Raw genomic sequence first — 12,014 nt, 5'->3', positions numbered from 1 at the left:
TACAGAAGTTTTCTGATGACTCAGCGGTTGTCGGGTGTATAGGGGATGGAGGGAAGGGGGAGTACAGGACACTGGTGGACGGCTTTGTGGAGTGGTCTGAGCAGAATCACCTGAGGCTCAACATTAGTAAGACCAGAGAGATAGTGATTGACTTCAGAAGGAAGAAGATACCTTCACAGCCACTAAAGGTCAAAGGGGAAGTGGTGGAGGAGGTGGAGGATTACAAATACCTGGGAGTTGTAATCGGCAACAGACTGGACTGGGCATCTAACACTGACGCTGTGTGCAGGAAGGGGATGAGCAGACTATTTTTTAAGGAAGCTGAGATCCTTCAATGTGTGCAGCAAGATGTTGGAGACCTTTTATCACAGTGTTGTTGCCGGCGCCATCTTCTTTGCTGCTGTGTGTTGGGGAAGCAGCATCAGAGCCAGCGACTCTAATAGACTAGACAAAATCATCAGGAAAGCTGGCTCTGTACTGGGACTAAGGCTGGAGTCCCTGGAAACTGAGGTGGAGAGGAGGACACTGAAGAAGGTTCTGTCTATTATGGACAATAAACAGCAGCCTCTCCACCACATAGTGGACAGACAGCGGAGCACCTTCTCACATAGGCTGCTCCAGCTCTGCTGTCGTAGGGACAGGTACAGGAAATCCTTCCTGCCACTGTACAATAAAAGCTAAATCATTGTTCTGCACTAATCAGTCCGATTTTGCACAACTGCACTGTGACACACTGCTGTACATATATTTACATATACATATCTGCATTTTTTGAATCTTTGCAAGGACTGCTCTTAAGTTGCTTTTTATATTAACAGCATTTATATTTTTACAATTTATAGCATTTATATTTTATTTTTTATTTTATCTACAACTACTACTCAGTGGTAGTTGTTGTTGTGTCTTGTCTCTATGCTGTAACTGCGAAGTAATTTCCCTGCTGGGATGAATCAAGTAATTCTATTCTATTCTATTCAATGGGAATATGAATGGATTATCCTGAGGTCAACTCTTTCACCACTATAATCAGAATCTTGACCTTAGAAAACGAGCAGCAATCAAATTACTGTGTTGTCTGACAGAATTTGGGATTTTAAAGTGAAGCACTTTGAAGAGCAAAATGAAAGTTTCAGAGCGTCACTGAGGACAGTAGGAATACTACTGTATGTCAATGTTAATTAGATTTATAAAGCACTTTGAAATCAGATATTAACTGCACCAAAGTGCTGCACAGTCTTCATAAACCACAAATTAAAACAGACAGGGCGAGTAAACTACAATGTCAGGCATTATGGAAACGCTAAATACTACCCAGCTTCTTTGTACTCATGGTATAAAAAGGCTGTAAAACTGGCATGTTTGAGAGTAATCGCTGTTTGGGGGTAACCTCTTGACCCACTTGCACAACACTCAGGAGACGAGGAAAATCAGTAAATAAAGTTTATAGTACTAATAATAAGAATGTGTGTCTTTGTCCAGGAAGCGGGGGCTAATCAGGATTGGTGGGCCACTGGAGAGGAGGAAGACAAAGTGAGGAACAGGTTGGCTGGTGGAGAGTGAGAAAAGATTTGGACATCTTACTGGTGAGATAGGAGACATCCGCCAGGCGGCTAAGGCGGGAACAGGATCCACCTGGGAATTTGAGTCCAGAGAGGTTTGGTTCTGTGACTGGAGCTCCGGATGGAGAACGGTGGAGACTGCCGGGTGGTTTGTTGGAAGGTGGACAGGTTGCAGCTCCGCTTTGGAGTAGAAGGGTAGTCACCAGTCAGAGAACTTGAAGCAGATAATCTTTACAGGAAGCTTTAACATCGAGATGATAGCAACAACAGAGTTACACCCAGAGCACCACTGAGGAAACCTACGAGGAGATCACAACGGTGAGTAGCAGAACGCAGAAGCTCGGGAGAGAAGAACATGGAGAGGCTGAGAGTATCAAGAAAGGTAAACTCTCAGGCAGACGGACCGGCGACTCTAAACTCTGGCTGACCAGAGCAACGATTGGTCCAGAACGCTGCTGCTGGAGTTCTGGCTAGAACCAGGAAGATGGAGACATCACCCGGTTCTACATCATCTAGTTCTATACCACTGTCCGTTATCCTGCAATAGCTAGCCCCGCCCACTTCATCACAACCCTCCGGGGCTGACTACTGACCAGTTCTCTGTCTAACAGGTCCGGAAAATCTCTAAGACCTGGGTATTACCCTAAAAGAGATCTATAAGAGATAATCTATTTAAACTGGTGTCGAAAGCGATTCGTCTAGCTCTAACTACCTCCAATCCAGAAGTTACGACCCTTTTCAGTTAAGAAACAGTCAGCTGAGTAGCCCTCACAGCTGCGTAATTCCAATAACCACTCCTGTTAACGGTAGCTCGCTTTCTAAAATATAACTTGCTCTTGGAACCGTCTAGATTAAATTTAGTGACTTGGATGTAAGTCCCTGGGTCATTATTTTACTCTCGCCAAAGGAAATTATGAAGCCTCCTCTTTACTAGAACCATGTACCTTAGTTTTACCTTTATTAAAAGAACTAAAAAATGATTAAATGACTCAATTAATTCCAATGTCCACCAACCTCATTAGAATTTTAGAGTATGAATTTATTAAGCAAGCTTAAGCAGGGATATGTGACATACAAATCAATAATCAATTATATATAAGTCAAGAGCAGTGTAGTAAGATCAACATGTACAATCATACCCTCCTGTCTCTTTCCCTAACCTATGTCGCAGATTCTGAGATAGCTTTTTAGGAAGCGAGTTCAACTCATACCCAGTTGGTGGTGGATCTTTGGCAACAGGAACGTCCAAAAACCTTGGTCTGAGTCTTTATCCTTTGTGTGAAAAAATCCTCTTTAGAATGGAAGCAAAGTAGAGAGGGTTCAATTGCTTTTGAAAACCCAACTCTTTTATCCCTCCGGGACCTTTGTCCTTTCTCCAAGTCTGTTGCAATGTTTGGGTTGAGGTAAGACCGACGATCGAATCAGAAACCCGGGTTGGACGATTGGAACTTGTCTCCCTTTGGCGGCACGAAGCTTCAGCTTTTCCCGTGGCTTCAGGGTGTGGTCTGCTGTTGTTTCCTTGATCTGCTTCTTCGTGTTAGCTCTACTTCGGTGCCGCAGACAAAGAACAAGAACTTCTCCTTGTCCGTCTGCTTATATACAGTTCTCTGCCATATATGTGTATGGGGAGTGTTAGTTTACGTGGTTTCGGCCCCTCCTGTCTGCTGGCTGGGATGGAAAGTACCGTCCTTTCCTCAGCGTTGTTCTTAGCCAACCATACCGCCCCACCCATCCTGTGCATCTGGCCATCTGTTCAGAACTGCTTGCGACAGCAGGAACTCACAAGTTCCCCTTCTGCTTTTTCCCTTTTTCTTTTTAACATTAAAACCTATGTGCTTTCCTCTGATTAACTTTTAAACACAGTCAAATATTAAAAACTATGTGCTGATTTCCATTAAGCATTAATCATAAGCATTAATCACCTCTTTCACTTATTATAAATCATCAAACCTTAATTATTTCATTGTTGTCATGTTATTACAGATCATGATTCGTACACTTCAGAATCATTCAGTGAATCATTCAGTGATTACTTACATACAGTCATTTTACCTATTGTATTCATCCATGTTCAACTTAATCCTTATCAAAACACTCAATCATTATAAATCAAAACACAAGATTGCTTTATTTCCTTCAGGCTTTCATGCACCTTTTTCTGTGTGTACCTGGATAGATCTCAAACCTCATACCAGTTTTCTTGACACCACTCAGTTCTCAACATCAACAAAACATAAACAAGTGTATGAACTATTGGAGCTACAGTCAAAATAAAGGCATTTCCGTGGCACACACTACTTATGTCACAATACAAAAGAAATGAATGCCTGTTTCCCAGTGGAAATTTTTGTAGAATTAGTTGAAAACAGCTGGGAAAAAATATTTAAGGTTGCAACTTCAAAATTTTTCAACAGCTTCATAATTTGTGTTGCCACCAGCAACATGAGCAGCTGTTGTCTCACCGCTTCTGGCTATGAGTTAGCCTGCATACCCGAGCCCTGAAAAGAAGGCAGAAGGGTTTGGAAACAATCCACTGCAGGCATGGCAGAGCAAATCCTGCTTGCAGAGACGACTAAGTGTCTTGGCATGAGTTCATAAAGCCACATGGAGCCAGGCTGAGACATCTCCACCCAGAATCCACCTCCCAGCTGCACCACTTGGTGCCAAACGTGTCCAAGTCCGTCACGTTTCTCCCAGCTGTACCGTCCAGGGCCAAAGTCATCAAAATCTAATATGAGCCTTCTGGATGAAGCAGTCCATGCCAGGCATAATCAAAACACAGTTTGTGGTTCCAACTATTTTCCCTCTGGTCGTCCCTTCATGGACCAACACCAAGAGCCTTTTCTCTTCCTGCAGAGAGCAGAATGATAAAATAATGAAGCAGCTCCTTTCTGCCCCCGCCTCATTTTTACATAAAAATAAATTGGTGGTTTATACTGGATGTCGTCTTTCCCCCATGTCCGATTCTTCTGCCTTTCTGTTGAATCCTGACTTTATTTCTTGCAACAAGAGAACATTTTACCCTCTGGACAAATAAAACATCTGTCTCCTACTGTAGGTCAGTAATCTGAACGTCTTTGTCCCACAGGAGCCCTGAAGCACTTTGATGTGGAGCCAAATGGAAAAGAGGCCTGAGCGTCAGAGCTAATAAAAGACTGGAATAACGAACGCACATTATTGCAGGAACAGTTGAAGCGCTAATTTTTAAAACACTTTACTGGATGATCAGAAGGTCTGAAAATGTGATTAAAACTCACAGCAAATGACCAAGAGATGCTTTATTTTCTAACAGCCCTTCGGCTCACTAAGCTGAAGATTTGTTGCTGTAATAAGTTTAGTTTTGATATTAGTTTAGTTGTGTTGATGAACACTTCCTGTCTGAAACACACAGACCCTATTGGCTGACAGGTTTGTTGTTTCCTTTGACTCATGATTTTATTTTGGTCTCTTGACTATAAAGAAAAAAACAATTGACATTTACATGACATTGAGTGTTGGCAATCGTCTGGGGAAATAAAGCATCTAATGTAAACTAAACTAATTGCAGTCTAGTGAGTAATGGCACTGGGATGTTGCTTTATTGCCAGAAAATGTCTCTGAGCCTCCAGGGACTGACGGACGCCTTCAGTGTTTCCTCAGGGCAGAATAACAATCAGACCCTAAACATAAGCCTTGTGTTTAAACATGTTGGGATCTTATCTTATTTCTTATTTCTCTGATGAATAATTAAAACTCTCTATCAGCGGTTGAAGATGTGACGGGACTTTCTTCCTCTATACATCTCTTAGCCTGACCTCAACAATGAAAAGCTAATATCTGAATGTTAGCAGCTCCTCAAACATTCAGAGCAACTCACGCTCCTAACAGTGACCTTTGCTCTTTTGATAAATAGGCAGGATAAAAAACTATTAGCAGAGAAAGAGCCAGGCCTGCTGACGGAGGCAAAAGTCTTCTAAATACTTAGTTTATATTTAACTTTGTCATTCCAGCAATTCCTGTTGCCTCTTTCACGTTGACGTTCCCACAAAGGGAACGATCTCTACCTGAAGAACGATGTCCAGGCGGATCACAGACAACGACGTTCCTTCCTTGACCCTGTAGCCGTTAACTGTATTTAAAACATTTTAACTGATGTCTGCTGATGACGAATCTGTGGCTACCTGACTTGGTGAGTCAGGGATCCAACACAGGCAGGTTGACTTCAACCCCCTCGCTGCACTGACCCCCTGCTTCAATCCTGCTTCATTTAGTGAAAAGGTTAAGGAATTATTTATCTTTATTCACCATAATCACTCAACAAACAGCTTACAGGCCAAAGTTATCTGCTGAAAAGAAAACATGTTGACTTAATGTGCAACAGAGTGAGCCCTCTCACCTCACACAAAGACTATCTATGCAGAAGACCAGGGCGAGTTTGGTGAAAATAAACAGATTTCCCTTCGTACTCAAACCGTTTATGTTATATTGTTGCTCATGTTAAAGACTTGATGGGAAATGAGTCAGGAGCTAAACTATGGAGACAAATCAGGCGCTGGAGCTGAACTTAAAGCTCTGAAGTGGCTAACATGAAGGCTACCTGCCCTCTGCTCAGGTTTCCTGAACATGTTTGACGTCATGCAAACCGACTGCAGCCTCTTCTCTACTGGACCTTAAATTGCTCTGGCTAATGGGACCAGTTGGAAAGATTTCACCAACCAAACACGAACCGGGCTGACCCAGAACCTTCTGCAGCTCCAAACACACGGCCTGTAAACCTCGTCTGCTCGTCCTCCCTGGTTGTTCAGGTTGTAGAGGAATTATTATTTCATCTTTTCCTGTTTAAATGTGTGTACAGTTTATGATGTGTAAAACATTTACTCTGAATGCTGTTACTACATAAACTTACCTCACATTACTTATTCATTATTACATGTGCTGTAGACAAATAATACAACTAAAATAAACATTATGTAGATATCAAAATGGAGAAAGATGCATTTACCAGCCAGCAGAACTACTGCAATATGAGAGGAATTGCATCTTATCATTGGTAACCAAGGCAACTGAACAGAAATTGCCTATAATATACAGGAATTAGCAGGAAATGCATAATAAAGCTTAACAGAAAGGACGGCCAAGTTTCAGTCCAAACATCAAATAACTGGAAAGTTTCAGGAAGCTGCAGAAAAGAACTGAAGGGGGAAGATTAGAGACTTAAAGGCAAACTTTATATGCAAGTAGGTCAACCGTCTATTAATGAGGAACATTAAAATAAGAACAGAAACAACCTCTGTTTGTCTGGGAATCACAAATATCCTGCAGTCAGCCAGCAACCTCTTCCCAAGCTGCAGCTTCTCGGCTGCATTCTGGACTTTGATCACAGAAACGGAAACACGAGGAACATGTTCTGGTCAGAAGAGTCAAAATAAGGAGTCTCAGTGACAGAAAAAACCTTTTAATAATAGCAGCCAATCAAAACCGTTCATTCAGACACACACATGGTCCATAATAAAAATAATAAGACAATAAAAATGTGCTGTTGATCCAAACAAACTAAAGATCCAGAAAACCGAACCGAGTCACAGAGTTTAAATGATGAAATGAAAAGAGCCTGATGTGGCAGGATTCTCCTTTCCTGACAGTCGATTATGTTAAATCTATCATCAATTTGCAATGAGTGAAGGAAACCAACAACGCCACCTGGAGGACAAAAGTTTGTTCTACTGTTGGAACAAGATTCAAATATGTTCAAATACTGAAGGTTCCAAAAAGCATTTCATTTGTTAAGTCCCGATATGCTAAAGCTGTTATGACTCTGGCTCGTCTGTCTACCTGCCTCGTTTCCTCCTCAGCTCTCACCTCTCCAATCAAACTCCTCTGATTCACCTGCATGCTGCAGCACAATCAGGCTCATGCCATCCACCTGTTATATTCAGCACTCAGGCGGCACCAGATTTTTGAAAGCTTTTTGTGTGAGTAAATCTCCAGGGCTTTCGATTGGACGAAGGTGGGTGTGGTAGGTGTCGGTCACGGCTGGTGAGGAAAACCAAAAACAGATTTATATTGATGGTTTAAAAAGTTGAAATTAAGAACTGAAAGAGAGGAATATGAAGATAAAGAATAAGAATATCTCGGATTCATGGAAATCGGCGTCGAGGAAATGCTCAAGATGCTATCGGGAAAACCTGTGGATTGGTGAAAGAACTTTGGACAAAGACTACGATGGGTAGACACAGCTGTGCTGTGATTGGACCAGAGTGGGAAAATAGTATAGATAAGGAGAGTGACGGAGCAGTGAAACATTGAGTAGTGAAAGGATGAGTCCAAAAAGAGGAAATTCTTCAGCGAAGGCAGGTGTAGGAAAGAGGGGAAGAGTGGTGAACAACTGGGATGAGTCTGAAGAAGAAATGGAGGGAGAAATAAAGGAGTTCAAAGTAATTATTAGAGTTAACAAGGAGAAGGCATTGCAAACGACAAGTCTAGTTAAACTATCCACGATTCTGAAGAATCAAGTGGGGGACAAAAGCTCTAAGAGATGGAAACTTAATGATTAGTTGTAAAACAGAAGAACAAAAAGACAGAGCAGGTAGGCTGAAAGAAGTAGGAAAGTATAAAGTGACAAGCGTCACAAGAGGGAAGCAAATGGAGGAAGGGAGTGATTCGGGGGATCCTGACTGAGGTTTCAATTGAGGAAATCAAATCAAATCTCAGAGGAGGAAGAGTTAGAGATGTAAGAAGGTTTCAGACCTTTAAAAATGGATAGAAAATGAAGAGTGAAAGTGTTTAGATAGAGTTTGATGAAGAAAGACTTCCAGAGAGTCTATTTAGGATATTTGACCTACAATGTAAGAGGGTATATATCCCACCACCGATTAGATGCTTTAAATGTCAAAGATTTGGCCAAACAGTGCAGACATGGAAAGGAAAGAGAAAATGTTCACGATGTGGAGAGGATCATGAATATGATCAGTGCAATAAGAGCAGGCAGCCAAAATGTTGTAATTGTGGTGGCAGCCACAGTGTGGCATATGGGGCTGTGAAGTAATGAAGAGGGAGGTTCAGGTTCAACAAGTCAGAATACACAACAACATATCTTATGCAGAGGCTGTTAAAGTGGAAAAGCAAAGAACCGATGCAGGGGTGGAAAACAGGACGAATACAGAGTTAAACCAAACAAAAGAAAATAAAGTGCATGTGGATTTAAAACAGCTAGTGATATTCATGGCAGGGTTAATAAATGCAACAATGGAAATTAAATCAAAAACAGAAAGAATTCAAGTAATTGTGAAAGCAGCAGCAAATCATCTCAACATTAATGAATCAAAATGGGACGAAGTGAGGGATGAGCTCAGCCAATCAGGAGGCAGCATGGAGAGGATAGTTACATTAAGTTTAATATGAAATGGACAGGAATTAAAACATTTTATTGATAAATTAGAAGAAGCTCCAGAGGTTATTTGTATACAAGAAACTTGGTTAAAACTAAAATTAGAATTTAAAATCTTAATTATTCTGCTATTAGATCTGATCAGATTGAAGGTAATTGTGCCATTTTTATTAGGGAGGGGCGTTTAGAGGGGGAAAAAAGATGAGTTTGTATTATAATAAATGATTATAATCCATGTGAAAGATTAGAGTTGGATAAATTAAAAAGAAATTCAGGGACGAAATAGATATAAAGTTATTTGTTGTGCAGATTTTAATGCCCATAGTAATTTATGGGGAGGGCAGGGAACTGATACAAATGGAGAAATAATAGAACAACTTATGGAAGATAATCAATTAGTGTTTATGAATGATGGGAGGGGAACAAGAATAGATGTACGTACAGGAAATTGCTCAGCTATAGATTTAACTCTGGTGTCCAGAGATTTAGCTGGATTATGTGAAATACAGCAAAAAACAATATGTAGTGATCATTTTCCAATTTTTTGTAAAATCCTTATTTCTAAAGAGAAGGGTGGTAGAAAGACAGGAAAGATGGATATTTGATAAGAAAATGGAATAGATTTAAATATATATGTGAGAAATTCATGAATGAAGTCAATTTAAATTTAGATATAGAAAGTATAGAGAGAAAGATTAGGCAAGTTATACTGAAAGCAGCAAAAATATCAATTCCTGTAAGTAAAGGTAAGAGGTACCATGGTGGACACATGAGTGCAGTGAAGCAATAAGGAAAAGAAATCGAGCTTTTAGAATATTGAAATGAACACAAAATGTAAAAAATTTAATTGAATATAAAAAAAGATCAAACAGAAGCAAAGAAAGTTATTAAGAAGGCAAAATGGAGGGATTTTTGTGATTCAATAGGCAGAACAACTCCTATAGCTACTGTTTGGGGGATGATTAAGAAAATGAGGGGAAACAGGCAGGAGAGAACAAAACCAATTCTAAAACAAGAAGAAGGAACAGCAGTAACAACTGAAGAGACAGTAGAAGTAAAGGCAAGAACATTTACAAAGATCCAGTTCAGATCATTTAACAGAACCGGGGAAATGTTGGAGCAGACAAGAAGGACAAATGATTTTATTTTAGAAGGTGAAACAACTCCAGGTAATGTCATGGATGTTTCTTTTTCTATGCAAGAAATGGTTCATATAATAAGATCTGGAAAGAAAGAAGATTACCTTTTAATTGGAAGGAAGCAATGATTGTACCAATTATTAAACCGGGAAAGGATCCAACAAACCCTTCATGTTATAGAACAATTGCACTTACTATATGTTTAGGAAAGATTATGGAAAGAATGATAACGGAAAGGATTACGAATTATGTAGAAAGTAAAGGACTTTTGTCTTCATGTCAAAGTGGATTCAGAAAAGGAAGGAGTACAATGGATCCAGTTGTATGTTTGGAGTCAGATATTAGAAATGCTCAAATTAATAGGGAAGTAGTGGTGACAATATTGTTTGATATTGAGAAAGCATATAACACGGTATGGAAGGATGGGTTGCTTATAAAATTATATAAAATGGGGATTACAGGAAGAGCTTATAATTGGATTAAAGATTTTTTGTTGAATAGAGTTATACAGGTACAGATGGGAGTAACAAGATCTGATCAATATAAAATTGATAATGGAACTCCACAGGGAAGTATTATCAGTCCTTTATTATTTTCAATCATGATTAATGATGTTTTTACTGAAGTAGATCAGGATGTCATGCAGTCTTTATTGGCTGATGACAGAGTCTTGTGGAGAAAAGGGAAAAAAGTCAGATTAGTGTAAGAGAAAATACAGAATGCTATTAAATCTGTTGAAAATTGGGCTTATAACTGGGGAGTTAAATTCTCAGTAGGTAAAACAAAGACTGTTGTATTCAGTAGGAAGAAAATTGAGGAAATTGATTTTAAAATGTATAGAGAAAAAATAGAAAAAGTATGTAAATTTCGTTTTTTAGGGATCATGTTTGATTCCAAGCTTTTATGGGGTAATCATGTAAAGTATATTGAAGGGAAATGTAAAAAAGTTATAAATATAATGAGGTGTTTAACAGGATTAGATTGGGGTGCAAATAAAATTAATTTCAAAAAGATTTATGTTGCTTTGATCAGGTCAGTGTTGGATTACGGATGTGTAGTTTATAGGCAGGCTGCGAAAACAGTTGTCAAGAAAACTGGCATGGGGTTGTGAGATCTTTCCAGGTACACGCAGAAAAGGTGCATGGAGGCCGCGAGGAAAAATAAAGCAATCTTGTGGTTTGATTAAAATAATAAATTCAGTTGAATATGTATGAATACGATTGGTAATATGTATATCAATAATCAGTACATAACTTTATAATCAGTACATAACTTTCAGAATTGTATTTCTGAATGTTGATCTGTGATGGTGATGACAATGTAATGATTATGTTTGATGACTTATAGTAAGAGAAAAATGTGATTAATTATAATGATTTTAATGAATATCGAAGCCAAGATGATTTAAAACAGATTCAATATGGTTTTAATACAAGGGTTGAAGATTGTAACAAATAATATAGTGAGAGTCACTATGATGGGTGAGGCCCTGTTGACAGGATGTCGCAAGCTGGGTCAGGATGGGGCTTCACACGTACAGGAAGCAGATGTTCAGGAAGTCACATAGACCAAGCCCTCCACACACACAAAGGCAGTAGATGTTCAGGAAGTTATGTAAACCAAACTCTCCACACACACACACGGTGGCCAAACGTATAAAAGAGCACTGAAGCAAGGAGGCATCCGTTCTTTGTCCGCGGCGTCGGAGGGAAGTCAACACGGAGAAGCAGATTGAAGAAACATCAGGAGACCGCACCTCGGAGCCACGGGAAGCTGAGACTTCGCGCCGCATAGAAGGGACAAGATCCGATCATCCCAGCCCTGGTTCCTGATTTGACCGTCGGCCCTACCTCAGCCCAACGATCTCTAACTTTGCAACAGACTTGGAGGAAAGACAAAGGTCCCCGAGGGATAAAGATCTGGGTTTTCAAAGGCTTTGGACCCGTTCTG

At 40.0% G+C, this 12,014-nt stretch overlaps 1 long non-coding RNA gene across 1 annotated transcript; it reads right to left on the bottom strand.

Moving 5' to 3' along the window:
- Positions 1–1,426: 1,426 nt before the first annotated feature.
- On the bottom strand, positions 1,427–2,080 carry LOC114156080 (uncharacterized). Its single transcript, XR_003597901.1, has 2 exons — positions 1,582–2,080; positions 1,427–1,510 (listed from the first exon to the last, which is right to left on the bottom strand). It is a non-coding gene; the product is annotated as an uncharacterized LOC114156080 (long non-coding RNA).
- Positions 2,081–12,014: the final 9,934 nt, after the last annotated feature.

The sequence above is a fragment of the Xiphophorus couchianus genome, chromosome 13 (genome assembly GCF_001444195.1).
Source record: "Xiphophorus couchianus chromosome 13, X_couchianus-1.0, whole genome shotgun sequence".
Classification (NCBI taxonomy): Eukaryota; Metazoa; Chordata; class Actinopteri; order Cyprinodontiformes; family Poeciliidae; genus Xiphophorus; species Xiphophorus couchianus.
The sequence above is the reverse complement of the archived record's forward strand: the minus strand, read 5'-3'. Positions and strand labels throughout refer to the sequence as shown.